Consider the following 19,750-nt stretch of genomic DNA (forward strand, 5'->3'; position numbering starts at 1 on the left):
AAAAGAAAAATCTGAAATATCTTGGGTCAGTAAGTATTCAACCCCTTTGTTATGGCAAGAATAAATAAGTTCAGGAGTAACAATTTCCTTAACAATTCACATAATAAGTTCCATGGATTCACTCTGTGCGCAATAATATTGTTGAACATGATTTTTGAATTACTACCTCATCTCTGTACCCCACACATACAATTATCTGTAAGGTCCCTTATTCGAGCAGTGAATATCAAACACAGATTCAACCACAAAGACCAGGAAGTATTTCCAATGCCTCGCAAAGAAGGGCACCCATTGGTAGATTTGACAGAAAAACATGCAAGTAGTCCGGGTAGCCATTTGATTACCTGTTCAGGAGTCTTATGGCTTCAGGGGAAAAAAAATGAGAAGCCTTTGAGAAGCCTTTTTGTCCTAGACTCGGCACTCAGGTACCGCTTGCCATGCAGTAGTAGAGAGAGCAGTCTATGACTGGGGTGACTGGGGTTTTTGACAGTTTAGGGCCTTCCTCTGACACCTCCTGGTGTAGAGGTCCTGGATGGCAGGCAGCTTAGCCCCCGTGATGTACTGGGCCATACGCACTACCCTCTGTAGTGCCTTGCGGTCAGAGGCCGAGCAATTGCCGTACCATGCAGTGATGCAACCAGTCAGGATGCTCTCGATGTTGCAGCTGTAGAACCTTTTGAGGATCTCAGGACCCATGCCAACACTTTTTAGTTTCCTGAGGGGGAATAGGCTTTGTCGTGCCCTCTTCACGGCTGTCTTGGTGTGTTTGGCCCATTCTAGTTTGTTGTTGATGTGGACACCGAGGAACTTGAAGCTCTCAACCTGCTTCACTACAGCCCCGTCGATGAGAATGGGGGCGTGCTGGGGCCTCCTTTTCCTGTAGTCCACAATCATCTCCTTAGTCTTGGTTACGTTGAGAGATAGGTTGTTATTCTGGCACCACACGGCCAGGTCTCTGACCTCCTCCCTATAGGCTGTCTCGTCGTTGTCTGTGATCAGGCCAACCACTGTTGTGTTGTCTGCGAACTTAATGATGGTGTTGGAGTCGTGCCTGGCCATGCAGTCGTGGGTGAACAAGGAGTACAGGAGGGGACTGAGCACGCACCCCTGTGGAGCTCCAGTGTTGAGGATTAGCGTGGCAGATGTGTTGCTACCTACCCTCACCACCTCATGGCGGCCCGTCAGGAAGTCCAGGATCCAGTTGCAGAGGGAGGTGTTTAGTCCCAGGATTCTTAGCTTAGTGATGAGCTTTGAGGGTGTTATGGTGTTGAACTTTGAGCTGTAGTCAATGAATAGCATTCTCACATAAGGGTTCCTTTTGTCCAGTTGGGAAAGGGCAGTGTGGAGTGCAATAGAGATTGCATCATCCGTGGATCTGTTTGGGCAGTATGCAAATTGGAGTGGGTCTAGGGTTTCTGGGATAATAGTGTTGATGTGAGCCATGACCAACCTTTCAAAGCACTTCATGGCTACGGACGTGAGTGCTACGGGTCAATAGTCATTTAGGCAGGTTGCCTTTGTGATCTTGGGCACAGGGACTATGGGGGTCTGCTTGAAACCTGTTGGTATTACAGACTCAGTCAGGGACATGTTGAAAATATCAGTGAACACACCTGCCAGGATTCTACTCAGACCCATACTCTACACAGACTGGTGCGCCATAACCAATCAGAGCTGCAGTATCCCTATATACAAACAGACTATTGTCATATATGGATCTATGCCATTCACTTTGAACTGGACTGTGTTAACAGCATGAGTGGGGCAAAGTAGATGTGCTTGTTTTGAGATCAAAGCAAGAGCTGCATGTAGCCAGGTGTGCACATTTGTTAATATTCTTTGCTAGTAAGTGAGTTATTAGCCCAGTTATAGCCAATTTCTAGTCAGCAATGGGGGAGTGGTTGCTTCCTACAAGAACACAAAACATGTACATTTCTAGCCATCTTTGAAAAGCAAGACAGGTAAATAGCTTTTTTCTGGATTAAAGGGGCATTGTTGTATTTTGAGACAGGCTTGAATAAGCTAAGTAGCCAATAGACAGAGAGTATCATAGTTTATCTAATTCTTTGTTATAATTTTTTATTTTTTTTATTTTTTATTTTTACCTTTATTTAACCAGGTAGGCAAGTTGAGAACAAGTTCTCATTTACAATTGCGACCTGGCCAAGATAAAGCAAAGCAGTTCGACAGATACAACAACACAGAGTTACACATGGAGTAAAACAAACATACAGTCAATAATAAAGTATAAACAAGTCTATATACAATGTGAGCAAATGAGGTGAGAAGGGAGGTAAAGGCAAAAAAAGGCCTTGGTGGCAAGGTAAATACAATATAGCAAGTAAAACACTGGAATGGTAGTTTTGCAATGGAAGAATGTGCAAAGTAGAAATAAAAATAATGGGGTGCAAAGGAGCAAAATAAATAAATAAATTAAATACAGTTGGGAAAGAGGTAGTTGATAGGGCTAAATTATATGTGGGCTATGTACAGGTGCAGTAATCTGTGAGCTGCTCTGACAGTTGGTGCTTAAAGCTAGTGAGGGAGATAAGAGTTTCCAGTTTCAGAGATTTTTGTAGTTCGTTCCAGTCATTGGCAGCAGAGAACTGGAAAGAGAGGCGGCCAAACTGGTATGGGAATAATAATTAATTACATTTTGTAAAGTGGTTTCTTGCATCAAACAACACATTTTCAGTCACCTCCTTGTCTGAAGGACAAGTGGATAAACAGGTTAATGTCAAGCCCTGCATGTTTTTTTCAAAGTGTCATGAATGTAGGCCTACATTGAACACCACACATTGTCTGCTACTGTAGGATGAATGATAGAACAGCTATTTCCATGTGAAAATGTTGCATTTTCTTTAATGGTAGGCCACTCTGATAGGCCTAGATTATGATCAAATAGCCACTGTTATAACTATAACTTAAAGCGGGTACAGCCTCAGTGTTCACAGTAAACGCATGCCAGAAGTTGCATTGAATTTTCAAAACTTTTAAGTTTGAGCTCAGCTCAGCAGACCTGAAATTTGCTCAGTGCCGAAACATTGATTATGGTTATGCTTGTAATCGTTAAGGACTGGGGAGTTTTTCAGGTTAAAAAATAAACGGAATGGAGCTAAGCACAGACAAAATCCTACAGGAAAACCTGCCTCAATCTGCTTTCCACCAGACACTGGGAGATTAATTCAAATTTCAACAGGACAATAACCTAAAACACAATGCCAGATCTACACTGGAGTTGCTTACCAAGAAGACAGTGAATGTTCCTGAGCGGTTCCAGTTTTTACTTAAATTGACTTCAAAATATATGACAAGATCTGACAATGGTTGACTAGCAATGATCAAAAACCATTTTGACAGAGCTTGAAGAATAATGGGCAAATATTGCACAATCCAGGTGTGGAATGCTCTTATAGACTTACCCAGAAAGACTCACAGCTGTAATTGCTGCCAGAGGTGCTTCTACAAAGTATTGACCCAGGGATGTGAATACGTATGTAGATTTGATATTTCATTTTCAATAAATTTGCAAACATTTCTAAAAACATCCTTTCACTTTGTGATGATGTGGTATTATGTGTAGATGGGTAAAAAAAAAATTTTTTTTTGTTGAATTCGGGCTATAACACAACAAAACACGGAATACGTCAAGCGGTATGAACACTTTCTGAAGGCACTGTGTACAGTATATATTGAGATCTGGACGCGTACCCATCCAGTACCTCCGTGGACAAGAACCCCTGTATTAGGGCATGTAATGGAAAAAAAATAAAAATGTTTTGCAACTGTGGAAAAATGTATTTCTTATTAGGAAGTCAATGTACTGTAGTCCCTTCCTGTTTCTGGCAGTTTTCTTCAGTTTGGTCCCTACCCACTGGGCACAGATACCATTTCAACTTCTAGTTTTGAGTTACATTTCGTTGAGATGTCATCTAATGTGACTTCAACATGAAGTCCACCATGTCATTAGATTTAAGTTAAGAGTAAAATAATATGAAATTCCCTTATGTTGATGACTTTTTGCAAATCCAATCAGTTTTCCACGTTGATCCAACGTCATCACATTGAATTCTTTGTTGAACTTAAGTGGAAACAACGTTGATGCAACCAATCGTTTCCCAGTGGGTAATGAACACATCCCAAAGCATGCTTCCCTCAGGTCCACAAACTCCCTCCCACCCCTTCCCGCATCTGTTTCTCTTTGTCTGCTGGCGGCCAAAGCTCCTTCAGACTCTCTCTCTCTCTCTCTCTGAGTGTGGATATTGTGTTAACACTGGGTGACATTGAGTTGAATCTGCTCAGCTATTTTGTCTGGCATAATGTCTTAAATCCATATATGCGCCCAACTGTGTTTATTGTAACAATCATTTGGTTTTCTGTCTTCATCAGATGAAATTGAAAGCTTTAAACATCTCACTGGGCACACACTGGTTGAATCAAAGTTGTTTCCATGTCATTTCAATGAAATTACCTTGAACCAACGTGGAATAGGCGTTGAATTGACATCTGTGCAAGTGGGATTGCTACAACCCACTTGGAAGGATATGCGCAGTGTACTGTCTTCCTAGTTTTGTTGTTGAACATTAGTCCTACTAGCATGTGCTCAGTCGTGTGTATGTTACTATCTTTTTGAATAATGTATTTTTCCTTTTCTCTCGAGCTTGTGGCGTCCATTGTTTTCCTCAGCTTCGGAATCATTGCCTCCTTCCTGTGTCTGGTGGTGGATGGTGTCTTCATCGTTTTCAACATGGTGAGTCACGTTGCTGCTCCATGTGTGTCTTTCAGCAATATTAGGAGGAAAACAACTCATTTGTTTCTCATTTATTCTGTCGGCAGTAGGCTTGATCTCAGTTTCTCTTCCCCCAGTCTCTGATCTTGATGTCATGTATGAGAGTGTTTGTAAGAATAGCTATGATATAAGTGTTCATGCATGAGTGTTTCAATGTGTGAGGATGGACATTGACCCACCCTGTCTGTAATGTTGACGGCAGATTGATGGAGCCTCACTCCCTGTGGATGAGTGTGATCATGAGAAACCTTTGGGTGAGAGAGCTTCCTCTCCCCCCATTTCAACCCAACCGAAAATTTCACACAAGATCAAATGTTCCATTTGCCATGCCAAATGGCACAATATGCCGAAACTGTAATACTTGCAATAAACTTTAAAACACATTTAAATCTCAAAGTGGAACAATGCAATGCAATATAATATTAATGTGTACATTTCTAGGAAAATGGCAAGATGCAAAGGACCCATGGTCCAGAATTGTGCCTACACAGTATATCTGCCTGCCGGCATCTTTGTCCGTGTTAGTATGTAGTGGGAGGAAGGCTGGGGAACCCAGCAGGCAAGTTATTTTATTAGACCAGTGATCCCAAAGCTTCAGCTTGGAATGTTTGCCTCTATCAAAGCCCTATTAAAAAAATCTAAAGAAACCAAAAGTGAATTGTAAAATACAAAGCATCAATAATACCCCCAAATGAACAAGGTAGACAATATATTATGCATCTAAGTGAGTGTTTTCTTATGCTTTTTTCTATGTAATGATGTAAATTATGTAAATTACGCAATTCTTCTGTTTTTCTCTAAACTGTGAGCAAGAAAGTAAAAGCAGACAGAAATAAGTATTTGGATATAGCAGCCTGGTCTCATAGACTAGGCATAACATAGTAAATGTAAGTCATTGACACCCAAATTAGTATGATATGTTAGGTTTGGTATGGTTACAGAAAGGTTACTTAAAGCAAAAATGAAAGATGGTTGGTTGGGGGGAATGTGTGGGCGTATAACATGACTATTTAGCAACCCAAAGGTTGCGTGTTCAAATTTAATCACGTACAACATTTTTGCATTTTAGCTAATTAGCAACTACTTACTCCTTTATAGCTACTTTGCAACTACTTAGCATATTAGCTAACCCTTCCCCTAACCCGAACCATATCCCTTTTAGCTAACCCTTCCCCTAACCCTAACCATATCCCTTTTAGCTAACCCTTCCACTAACCCTATCCCTTTTAGCTAAACCTTCCAGTAACCCTAATCTTAACCCTTCAATGTAACTCTTAACCTTAACCCTAACACCTAACCCCTAGAGCCACCTAGCTAACGTTAGCCACAACAAATTGGAATTCGTAACATATCATAAGAATTGTAATTCGTGACATATCATACAAAATGGATGATGGACATCCACAAATTAATATACAGTCAATTCAGAAAGTATTCAGACCCCTTGACTTTTTCCACATTTTGTTATATTACAGCATTATCCTAAAATTAATTTAAAAAAAAATCCTCATCAATCTACACATGATACCCGATAATGACATAGCAAAAACAATTGTATTTTAAATTTAGCAAATGTATTAAAAATAAATAACATTAATACCTTCTTTTACATAAGTATTCAGACAACTTGATTGGAGTCCACTTGTGGTAAATTCAATTGGTTGGACATGATTTGGAAAGGCACACAGCTGTCTATATATGGTCCCATTTGACAGTGCATGTCAGAGCAAAAAACAAATCATGAGGTTGAAGGAATTGTCCGTAGAGCTCTGAGACAGGATTGTGTCAAGGCACAGATCTGGGGAAGAGTACCAAAACAATTCTCCAGCATTGAAGGTCCGAAGGAATAGAGTAGCCTCCATCATTCTTAAATGGAAGAAGATTGGAATCACCAAGAGTCTTCCTAGAGCTGGCCGCCCGGCCAAACTGAGTAATCAGGGGAGAATGGCCTTGGTGAGGGAGGTGACCAAGAACCCGATGCTCCAGAGATCCTCTGTGGAGATGGGAGAACCTTCCAGAAGGTCAACCATCACTGCAGCACTCCACCAATTAGGCCTGAATGGTAGAGTGGCCAGACGGAAACCACACCTCTATCTATATAAGGCACATGACAGCCCGCTTGCAGTTTTCCAAAAGGCACCTAACGACTCTCAGAACATGAGAAACAAGGTTCTCTGGTCTGATGAAACCAAGATTGAACTCTTTGGCCTGAATGCCAAGCGCCACATCTGGAGGAAACCTGGCACCATCCCTACAGTGAAGCATGGTGGTGGCAGCATCGTGCTGTGGGGATGTTTTTCAGCAGTAGGGACTGGGAGGCTAGTGTTAAGATGGCGCTGGAGAAGAAGGCGTGTGTTACGTGTTCCTATCCAATTGTGTTTTTTGTTTATTTCTTTACGTTGTAACTTATTTTGTACATAATATTGTTGCTACCATCACTTATGATCGAAAATAACTTCTGGACATCAGAACTGCGATTACTCACCACGAACTGGCAGAATCTTATTTTCCTTTAACGAGTCCGACGAGCCTGACATGAATGACATACCTCTTTCAAAGGGGACAGGCCCAGAAGAAGAGAAGAAAAATGGGCCAGAGGGTAGGCTGCCTTCTGAGAATTCGTAGGTGATCTAATAAACCCCCACTGCCTTCCATTCTACTAGCAAACGTGCAATCTTTGGAAAACAAAATCGATGACCTACGTGGAAGATCAAATTACCAACGGGACATTCAAAACTGTAATATCTTATTCTTCACAAAGTCATGGCTGAACGACGACATTATCAACATACAGCTGGCTGATTTTACACTGTATCAGCAGGATAGAACAGCGGCGTCTGGTAAGACAAGGGGCGGTGGACTATGTCTTTTTGTAAATAAAAGCTGGTGCACGATATCTAAGGAAGTCTCAAGGTTTTGCTCGCCTGAGGTAGAGTATCTCATGATAAGCTGTAGACCACACTATCTACCTGGAGAGTTTTCATCTGTATTTTTCGTAGCTGTCTACATACCATCACAGACTGAGGCTGGCACTAAGACCGCACTCCGTTAGCTGTATTCCGCCATAAGCAAACAGGAAAACGCTCACCCAGAGGCGGTGCTCCTAGTGGCCTGGGACTTTAATGCAGGCAAACTTAAATCCATTTTTCCAAATTTCTATCAGCATGTTAAATGTGCAACCAGAGGGAAAAAAAACTCTGGACCACCTTTACTCCACACACAGATATGAATAAAAAGCTCTCCCTCACCCTCCATTTGGCAAATCTGACCATAATTATATCCTCATGATTCCTGCTTACAAGCCAAAATTAAAGCAGGAAGCACCAGTGACTCGATCAATAAAAAAGTGGTCAGATGAAGCAGATGCTAAACTACAGGACTGAGCATGCACGGACAACCTGGCAAGTGTTTTCACTGACATTTTCAACCTCTCCCTGTCCGAGTCTGTAATACCAACATGTTTCAAGCAGACCACCATAGTCTCTGTGCCCAAGAACACTAAGGTAACCTGTCTAAATGACTACCAACCCATAGCACTCACATCTGTAGCCATGAAGTGCTTTGAAAGGCTGGTCATGGCTCACATCAACACCATTATCTAGAAACCGTAGACCCATTCCAATTTGCATACCGCCCCAACAGATCCACGGATGATGCAATCTCTATTGCACTCCACACTGCCCTTTCCCACCTGGACAAAAGGAACACCTATGTGAGAATGCTATTCATTGAATACAGCTCAGCGTTCAACACCATAGTGCCTTCAAAGCTCATCACTAAGCTAAGGACCCCGGGATTAAACACCTCCCCCTTCATGGCTACCCAGACTATTTGGGGCGGCAGCGTAGCCTAGTGGTTAGAGCGTTGGACTAGTAACCGAAAGGTTACAAGTTGAAATCCCCGAGCTGACAGGAAACAAATCTGTTGTTCTGCCCCTGAACAAGGCAGTTAACCCACTGTTCCTAGGCCGTCATTGAAAATAAGAATTTATTTCTTAATTAACTGACTTGCCTAGTTAAATAAAGGTAAAATAAAAAAATACAAATTTGCATTGTTGTTATCATCTATGCATAGTCACTTTAATAACTGTACCTACATGTACATATTACCTCAATTACCTCAACTAACCGGTGTCCCCCTGTATATAGTCTCGCTATTGTTAAAATCAAATCAAATCAAATTGATTTTAATGCTGCTAATTACTTGTTACTTTTATTTCAAATTCTTATATGTATTTGTATTTTTTTTTAACTGCATTGTTGGTTAGGGGCTTGTAAGTAAGCATTTCAAGGTCTAAACCAGTTGTATTTGGCGCATGTGACTAATACAATTTAATTTGATTTAATAAAGCCAGTAAAAATAGGGCATTTACCTGTTGGCAGCACACATTTCATCTAGCATATGCAATACTTTGGTAGACATATTTCAAGGCAATGGGGCTGATGGCAAGAAAATAAGGTTTATTCGAGCATTCCGTAAAAATGTGTATCATTAGTCCAGGTTTGAGGGAAAGATGAACAGAGCAAAGTATAGAGAGATCCTTGATGAAAACCTGCTCCAGAGTGCTCAGGACCTCCGACTGGGGCGAAGGTTTACCTTCCAATAGGACAATGATGCAAAGCACACAGCCAAGACAATGCAGGAGTGGCTTCGGGACAAGTAACTGAATGTCTTTGAGTGGCCCAGCCAGAGCCCGGACTTGAACCCGATTGAACATCTCTGGAGAGACCTGAAAATAGCTGTGCAGCAACACTCCCCGTCCAACCTGACAGAGCTTGAGAGGATCTGCAGAGAAAAATGTGAGAAACTCCCCAAATACAGATGTGCCATGCTTGTAACATAATACACAAGAAGACTCGAGGCTGTAATCGCTGCCAAAAGTGCTTCAACAAAGTAAAGAGTCTGAATACTTATGTGATATACGTTTTTTTTTATTGTAATACATTTGCAAAACATTTCTAAAAACCTGTTTTTCCTTGTCATTCTGGGGTATTGTCTGTAGATTGATGAGAGAAAAAAAATGATTTAATTAATTTTAGAATAAGGCTGTAATGTAAAACAAAATGTGGAAAAAGTGAAGGGGTCTGAATACTTTCCGAATACACTGTATACCATACGAAACGTAACACATCATACTAAAAGCAGAGTCTTGGATTTACGTACAGAATAATATGAAATGCTATGAGACCACTTTGGGAATAGGGGCACTAGACTCCACTGGTTGTCTGTTTCCCAATAAGTCTTGATCCCACACCACTCGTTTGACATTTATTTGTATTTTTGATTTCCAAGTAGGATTTGACCACTGGAAGGGATTAGTATTAAAGTGAAAAAGAAGGATTGATTTTTTCCCATAATTTTTATAGATTTTCATTTGTATCCCTTTATAAGGAGAAGTGTAGCAATTTGACATTTGAACGTTTAGCCTTTCCTCATACTGTCAATATTACTAGGCCATAGTTCTGTTCACAATTATCAACTGGCCAAATCAAGTCCATACAGTCATCTGGCTTACAGATTTTGTCACAGAAACATTCCAATGCACTGTACAGATGCAGGATCTTAATTTGAGCAAGTTTGCTAAAGCAGGAAGATAATCCTGCAGCAACAGGAAATGTCAATTATTTTGTAGATTATAATTAATCAACATTTTTGTAGGAGTTGATAAATGTTAAATAAGTGAAAATCAAGTCTGAAATTTCAAAGTGGAAATTACAAACCTCAGAAGCCTTTTTAAAACCTCAAATACACTACAAGTTTTACATTTCTTGCATTACAGGAAAGTTCTTCTACAACAGGGTGATCAAATTAAGATCCTACATTTGTATGTATTTGGTACTTACAGACTTACAGACTTACAACGCCTTAGCAAAACCCCTTCTGCTTTTAACATATACAGTACCAGTCAAAGGTTTGGACGCACCTACTCATTCCAAGGTTTGTCTTTATTTTTTACTATTTTCTACATTGTAGAATAATAGTGAAGACATCAGAACTATGAAATAACACATATTGAATCATGTAGTAACCAAAACAGTGTTAAACCCAGCTTTGCACACTCTTGGCATTCTCTCAACCAGCTTCATGAGGAATGTTTTTCCAACAGTCTTGAAGGAGTTCCCACATATGCTGAGCGCTTGTTGGCTGCTTTTCCTTCCCTCTAAGGTCCAACTCATCCCAAACCATCTCAATTGGGTTGAGGTCGGGTGATTGTGGAGCCAGGTCATCTGATGCAGCATGGACTCTACAAGATGCCGAAAACGTTCCACAGGGATGCTGGCCCATGTTGACTCCAAAGTTTCCCACAGTTGTATCAAGTTGGCTGGACGTTCTTTGGGTGGTGGATCATTCTTGATACACACTGGAAACTGTTAAGTGTGGAAAAACCCAGCAGTGTTGCAGTTCTTGACACACCGGTGCGCCTGGAACCTGCCACCATACAGCTTTCAAAGGCACTTAAATCTTTAGTCTTGCCCATTCACCCTCTGAATGGCACACAGTCTATGTCTCAATTGTCTCAAGGCTTAAAAATCCTTCTTTAACCTGTGTCCTCCCCTTCATCTACCCTGATTGAAGTGAATTTAACAGGTGGCATCAATAAGAGGCCAAAGCTTTCACCTGGATTCACATGGTCAGCCTATGTCATGGAAAGAGCAGGTGTTCCTAAAGTTTTGTACACTCACTGTATATATATATATATATTATATCCGTCTTCTGTTTTATTGGAGAACTTTACAATGCCAGAACGATATGGAGTGTAATTGGTAATGCTATTCAAAAGGTGTGTGCTGGAAATGGATGGAGTCATTGCAGCTGTCTTTAAACTATATAACTGCAGTCTATTCAATTCTCTCATGCATTAAGATATCATGTCTCGCTGTCTCTCTCTCCCCACACCAGGATGTCCGTCCTCTGAAAGCAGGAAGATGCCAGTTTTACACGAGTGGGAACAGCTACATCTATGAGAATTACTATGCCTCTGTGAGTACAACTGCACTCATAGCAATATGACTTACTGTGTCAGCTATACTGTCCAATTCAGAAAATACGTGTGGTACATACTGTCTGGCAGGGGAAATCACCTTTGACTAATCTCTTCTTGTACTGTACCTGTCACTCAATACTGTTGATTGGAGTGTCTGCCTCCTCTTGCAGGTGCCATGCCAGGGTCTCACGGAGTCATGTAAGATGAAAGTACGCAGTGGGACCTGCTACTGCTGCGACCTTTATGACTGTGCCAAGTGAGTCAAAGATAGGCCAACGTTAAAAGGTCCATCATGTAGCTTTGTGTACTACCCAACAAATTTCTGATGGAAATGTTATAGATTTGTCATTGTTATTGGACGCAAGCCTGATAAGTGGTACATCCAACCAGTAGTAAAAATGCAGTGCTAAAATAACTTTACATACAGTATGCGTGGTAACTCACCCCTCACATTAGCAATGTGTTGCACCCACCCACTTGTGTGACACTTGGAAGGCATTTGGTGTCAGAATGTTCTTCACACATTAGCTATCACAATGATAAGATGTGGAGTGATTGTGACCTATTTAAGCTGAAGTAGGCTCAAACTAGTGCAGAGTTTGTCCTAGCCAGGTCACATGGTGTACAGACCAACTCATCTCACTTCCCATCATTCGCTGCTCATTGGTAAGCAAATGCTCCTGCCACCTGTCTCTTCTTGACCTGTGTTTTGACTCACTGCTTGCTTCTACAGAACCAAGTTGGTCATCTCCCGCTCGTATAGTGTATGTGTAGGCAGTATAAATACAGTGAGCAAGTCCTCCGTTTTCTCTCTGTTTGCCATACTGGTGTGTGACTCAGGTTTGTGTTGCTTGTGCATTTTCCATTTCACAGGATGTGCTTGTTTCAGGAGGCAGGGTGCAAACCCACTGTAGCTAATAGCAAACTTTTTGTAAATTCCTGTCAAGAAGAGAGACATGGAAGCCCAGTTAGCCTACCTATCTTAGCTAGTCTGTATTTTCAAATGGAGGTCGCTAATGAACGGTTTCAACGGTTTTATTTTTCTCTATTCTGGGACAATGTGGACTGTCCGGACTTTCAATGTAGCAGAGGACTACAGAGGCGATGTGTCTACTCTTAGCAAACAAGTAGAGAACTTACACAAGCTACTGGGGAATCCACGTCCGCCTACTTTCTCTTTCTCTTCTATTCCAGTAACTGGACGCTGCTCTGGCCTGGTGGGAGTGTTGCCCCCGTGTCGTCTATCCCATTTAATTAGTAGGATGCCTCTAGATGACTTAGTGGATGTTACTATTCTTGACCCTGCCAACCAGCCATCGAGGCACGTCACTCGCCGTGGAAGTCCCACAAGGAAGCCACTGTTAGCGTCACCTATGCTATTAATAGTTTTATATCAAGCTATCATTTTTGCTAGATGTGCTCATACCCATACGGCTATTGTCAATAGTTATTTTGTGCATATTTACCTGAATTCCACTATTAGCTTCGCAACTTTAAATCCAATCAAGAAGCCTTTTGTGGCTAGCTCATCCAGTTCTATTGACTCTTGTGTCAACATGGATCCTCCAGCTGTTTTCAAATCTCACAGATGGCTTGGACTGTTACATATAAATGTGTGAAGCCTGATGCCTAAACTGGACTTTCTGGGGGCATGACACTAGCCCTGATGTTCTGGTTATCTCAGAATCCTGGCCGAATAATTTGATTATGGATAAGGATGTTACCATTGCGGACTACACCATTTTCAGATGTGATAGGCCAAAAAAGGGGGAGGGCTGGCTATTTTTGTAAGATCTTTTCTTATAGCATCATGCTCTCTTAGCATTTCTGTCCCCAAAATATGTGAGCTACTGGTTATAAAAGTGTCCATAAACCAAAAAAGTAATATTTATTGATGCAGTCTACTGCTACCCCAGCCCCAACCAGATAGGGTTATAAATAATCTGAAATGATTTATAACCCTATCTGGTTGTTTTAGGAGATCTAAATCTTGATTGGCTTACACATACCTCAGATCAGTTTAAGAATATCTGTCTTGAGTTCAACTTGACTCAGCTGATAATGAAACCCACTCGGATAAATGTAAAAAACCTTGATTGACCTTATTCTGACTTACCATCCCCATAAATATTTGGCTAGTGGTGTTTTTGCTAATTATATCAGTGACCACTGCCCTATTGCTTGCATTACAAACACCAAATCGAAAAACTCTGACCATAGTATAATTGCGGCGCTCCTTCATGATCTATATTATTCAGATCTATTTTTCTACCTCTCTGGCTGATAAACAAGACCCTTTTAAACAACTTTGAGTAAAAAAAAAATTATTGCTAAGAAATCAAGCCTGGGCCAAGGCTCGACAAACTGTGTCATTAGCTGATTGGCAGCTACAGTGCCTTGCGAAAGTATTCGGCCCCCTTGAACTTTGCGACCTTTTGCCACATTTCAGGCTTCAAACATAAAGATATAAAACTGTATTTTTTTGTGAAGAATCAACAACAAGTGGGACACAATCATGAAGTGGAACGACATTTATTGGATATTTCAAACTTTTTTAACAAATCAAAAACTGAAAAATTGGGCGTGCAAAATTATTCAGCCCCTTTACTTTCAGTGCAGCAAACTCTCTCCAGAAGTTCAGTGAGGATCTCTGAATGATCCAATGTTGACCTAAATGACTAATGATGATAAATACAATCCACCTGTGTGTAATCAAGTCTCTGTATAAATGCACCTGCACTGTGATAGTCTCAGAGGTCCGTTAAAAGCGCAGAGAGCATCATGAAGAACAAGGAACACACCAGGCAGGTCCGAGATACTGTTGTGAAGAAGTTTAAAGCCGGATTTGGATACAAAAAGATTTCCCAAGCTTTAAACATCCCAAGGAGCACTGTGCAAGCGATAATATTGAAATGGAAGGAGTATCAGACCACTGCAAATCTACCAAGACCTGGCCGTCCCTCTAAACTTTCAGCTCATACAAGGAGAAGACTGATCAGAGATGCAGCCAAGAGGCCCATGATCACTCTGGATGAACTGCAGAGATCTACAGCTGAGGTGGGAGACTCTGTCCATAGGACAACAATCAGTCGTATATTGCACAAATCTGGCCTTTATGGAAGAGTGGCAAGAAGAAAGCCATTTCTTAAAGATATCCATAAAAAGTGTCTTTTAAAGTTTGCCACAAGCCACCTGGGAGACGCACCAAACATGTGGAAGAAGGTGCTCTGGTCAGATGAAACCAAAATTGAACTTTTTGGCAACAATGCAAAACGTTATGTTTGGCGTAAAAGCAACACAGCTGAACACACCATCCCCACTGTCAAACATGGTGGTGGCAGCATCGTGGTTTGGGCCTGCTTTTCTTCAGCAGGGACAGGGAAGATGGTTAAAATTGATGGGGAGATGGATGGAGCCAAATACAGGACCATTCTGGAAGAAAACCTGATGGAGTCTGCAAAAGACCTGAGACTGGGACGGAGATTTGTCTTCCAACAAGACAATGATCCAAAATATAAAGCAAAATCTACAATGGAATGGTTCAACAATAAACATATCCAGGTGTTAGAATGGCCAAGTCAAAGTCCAGACCTGAATCCAATTGAGAATCTGTGGAAAGAACTGAAAACTGCTGTTCACAAATGCTCTCCATCCAACCTCACTGAGCTCGAGCTGTTTTGCAAGGAGGAATGGGAAAACATTTCAGTCTCTCGATGTGCAAAACTGATAGAGACATACCCCAAGCGACTTACAGCTGTAATCGCAGCAAAAGGTGGCGCTACAAAGTATTAACTTAAGGGGGCTGAATAATTTTGCACGCCCAATTTTTCAGTTTTTGATTTGTTAAAAAAGTTTGAAATATCCAATAAATGTCGTTCCACTTCATGATTGTGTCCCACTTGTTGTTGATTTTTCACAAAAAAATACAGTTTCATATCTTTATGTTTGAAGCCTGAAATGTGGCAAAAGGTCGCAAAGTTCAAGGGGGCCGAATACTTTCGCAAGGCACTGTATTTAGGCAATTGAGAAATAGGTGCACTACGTCGGTTAAACAGGCCAAGTCAAACTACTTCCTTAGCGCTATGACAGACTGTTAGTGATCCCTCTAATTCCTCTCCTTACCCGCCTAAGCAAGTCGTTTTACACTCCTGCAAAAGTGACTGAAAATCAGCATTTTATCTCAGCTGCTTTCCTATTTGAAAGAAATAGTGGTCATTTTGTATTTAACTTTGGTATCAGGAAATATTGCAAAAGTGTGGAAAGCAGCTTTTGTGCTACCTCTCCATAAGGGCGGAGATAGTAGTGATCTTGATAATTATCGACCTATTTCCAGACTCCCTTGTCTTGCAAAAATACTATAATCATTAGAAAATTACGTATCTGTTTATTGACCATCTGTAAATTGTACTCATAATGTTAATCAATCCAGATTCAGACCTAAACATAGCACCACTATGGCTACCATGCTTGTTGTAAATCATATTGCAATTGCCTTAGATGATAGAAAGAATTGTGCTGACAGACTTGTCAAAAGCTTTTGATACTGAATCAAATCAAATCAAATGTTATTGGTCATATACACATATTTAGCAGATGTTATTGTGGGTGTAGCGAAATGCTTGTGTCCCTAGCTCCAACAGTGCAGTAGTATCTAACAATTCACAACAATACACATCTTAATGTAAAATAATGGAATTAAGAAATGTATAAATATTAGGACGAGCAATATCGGAGTGACATTGACTAAAATACAGTAGAATAGAATACGGTATATACATATCAGATGAGTGAGGCATTATGTAAACATGATTAAAGTTATTAGTATTCCATTATTAAAGTGGCCAGTGATTCCATGTCTATGTACAGTGGGGCAAAAAAATATTTAGTCAGCCACCAATTGTGCAAGTTCTCCCACTTAAAAAGATGAGAGTAATTTCCATCATAGGTACACTTCAACTTTGACAGACAAAATGAGAAAAGAAAATCCAGAAAATCACATTGTAGGATTTTTAATGAATTTATGTGCAGATTATGGTGGAAAATAAGTATTTGGTCATCTACAAACAAGCACGAATTCTGGCTCTCACAGACCTGTAACTTCTTCTTTAAGAGGCTCCTCTGTCCTCCACTCGTTACCTGTATTAATGGCACCTGTTTGAACTTGTTATCAGTATAAAAGACACCTGTCCACAACCTCAAACAGTCACACTCCAAACTCCACTATGGCCAAGACCAAAGAGCTGTCAAAGGACACCAGAAACAAAATTGTAGACCTGCACCAGGCTGGGAAGACTGAATCTGCAATAGGTAAGCAGCTTGGCTTGAAGAAATCAACTGTGGGAGCAATTATTAGGAAATGGAAGACATACAAGACCACTGATAATCTCCCTCGATCTGGGGCTCCACGCAAGATCTCAGCCCGTGGGGTCAAAATGATCACAAGAACGGTGAGCAAAAATCCCAGAACCACACGGGGGGACCTAGTGAATGATCTGCAGAGAGCTGGGACCAAAGTAACAAAGCCTACCATCAGTAACACACTACGCCGCCAGGGACTCAAATCCTGCAGTGCCAGACGTGTCCCCCTGCTTAAGCCAGTACATGTCCAGGCCCGTCTGAAGTTTGCTAGAGAGCATTTGGATGATCCAGAAGAAGATTGGGAGAATGTCATATGGTCAGATGAAACCAAAATGTAACTTTTTGGTAAAAACTCAACTCGTCGTGTTTGGAGGACAAAGAATGCCGAGTTGCATCCAAAGAACACCATACCTACTGTGAAACATGGGGGTGGAAACATCATGCTTTGGGGCTGTTTTTCTGCAAACGGACCAGGACGACTGATCCGTGCAAAGGAAAGAATGAATGGGGCCATGTATTGTGAGATTTTGAGTGAAAACCTCTTTCCATCAGCAAGGGCATTGAAGATGAAACGTGGCTGGGTCTTTCAGCATGACAATGATCCCAAACACACCGCCCGGGCAACGAAGGAGTGGCTTCGTAAAAATCATTTCAAGGTCCTGGAGTGGCCTTGCCAGTCTCCAGATCTCAACCCCATAGAAAATCTTTGGAGGGAGTTGAAAGTCCGTGTTGCCCAGTAACAGCCCCAAAACATCACTGCTCTAGAGGAGATCTGCATGGAGGAATGAGCCAAAATACCAGCAACAGTGTGTGAAAACCTTGTGAAGACTTACAGAAAACGTTTGACTTCTGTCATTGCCAACTAACGGAATATAACAAAGTATTGAGATAAACTTTTGTTATTGACCAAATACAGTGCCTTGCGAAAGTATTCGGCCCCCTTGAACTTTGCGACCTTTTGCCACATTTCAGGCTTCAAACATAAAGATATAAAACTGTATTTTTTGTGTGAAGAATCAACAACAAGTGGGACACAATCATGAAGTGGAACGACATTTATTGGATATTTCAAACTTTTTTAATAAATCAAAAACTGAAAAATTGGGCGTGCAAAATTATTCAGCCCCTTTACTTTCAGTGCAGCAAACTCTCTCCAGAAGTTCAGTGAGGATCTCTGAATGATCCAATGTTGACCTAAATGACTAATGATGATAAATACAATCCACCTGTGTGTAATCAAGTCTCCGTATAAATGCACCTGCACTGTGATAGTCTCAGAGGTCCGTTAAAAGCGCAGAGAGCATCATGAAGAACAAGGAACACACCAGGCAGGTCCGAGATACTGTTGTGAAGAAGTTTAAAGCCGGATTTGGATACAAAAAGATTTCCCAAGCTTTAAACATCCCAAGGAGCACTGTGCAAGCGATAATATTGAAATGGAAGGAGTATCAGACCACTGCAAATCTACCAAGACCTGGCCGTCCCTCTAAACTTTCAGCTCATACAAGGAGAAGACTGATCAGAGATGCAGCCAAGAGGCCCATGATCACTCTGGATGAACTGCAGAGATCTACAGCTGAGGTGGGAGACTCTGTCCATAGGACAACAATCAGTCGTGTATTGTACAAATCTGGCCTTTATGGAAGAGTGGCAAGAAGAAAGCCATTTCTTAAAGATATCCATAAAAAGTGTTGTTTAAAGTTTGCCACAAGCCACCTGGGAGACGCACCAAACATGTGGAAGAAGGTGCTCTGGTCAGATGAAACCAAAATTGAACTTTTTGGCAACAATGCAAGACGTTATGTTTGGCGTAAAAGCAACACAGCTCATCACCCTGAACACACCATCCCCACTGTCAAACATGGTGGTGGCCGCATCATGGTTTGGGCCTGCTTTTCTTCAGCAGGGACAGGGAAGATGGTTAAAATTGATGGGAAGATGGATGGAGCCAAATACAGGACCATTCTGGAAGAAAACCTGATGGAGTCTGCAAAAGACCTGAGACTGGGACGGAGATTTGTCTTCCAACAAGACAATGATCCAAAACATAAAGCAAAATCTACAATGGAATGGTTCAAAAATAAACATATCCAGGTGTTAGAATGACCAAGTCAAAGTCCAGACCTGAATCCAATCGAGGATCTGTGGAAAGAACTGAAAACTGCTGTTCACAAATGCTCTCCATCCAACCTCACTGAGCTTGAGCTGTTTTGCAAGGAGGAATGGGAAAACATTTCAGTCTCTCGATGTGCAAAACTGATAGAGACATACCCCAAGCGACTTACAGCTGTAATCGCAGCAAAAGGTGGCGCTACAAAGTATTAACTTAAGGGGGCTGAATAATTTTGCACGCCCAATTTTTCAGTTTTTGATTTGTTAAAGTTTGAAATATCCAATAAATGTCGTTCCACTTCATGATTGTGTCCCACTTGTTGTTGATTCTTCACAAAAAAATAGTTTTATATCTTTATGTTTGAAGCCTGAAATGTGGCAAAAGGTCGCAAAGTTCAAGGGGGCCGAATACTTTCGCAAGGCACTGTACTTATTTTCCACCATAATTTGCAAATAAATTCATTAAAAATCCTATAATATGATTTTCTGGATATTTTTTCTTCTCA

At 41.1% G+C, this 19,750-nt stretch overlaps 1 pseudogene; it reads left to right on the forward strand.

The window, feature by feature from the left end:
- Positions 1-19,750, forward strand: part of LOC110503736 — a 39,136-nt pseudogene that overhangs the window by 9,864 nt on the left and 9,522 nt on the right.

This window comes from Oncorhynchus mykiss, chromosome 24 (genome assembly GCF_013265735.2).
Source record: "Oncorhynchus mykiss isolate Arlee chromosome 24, USDA_OmykA_1.1, whole genome shotgun sequence".
In the NCBI taxonomy this organism is placed as follows: Eukaryota; Metazoa; Chordata; class Actinopteri; order Salmoniformes; family Salmonidae; genus Oncorhynchus; species Oncorhynchus mykiss.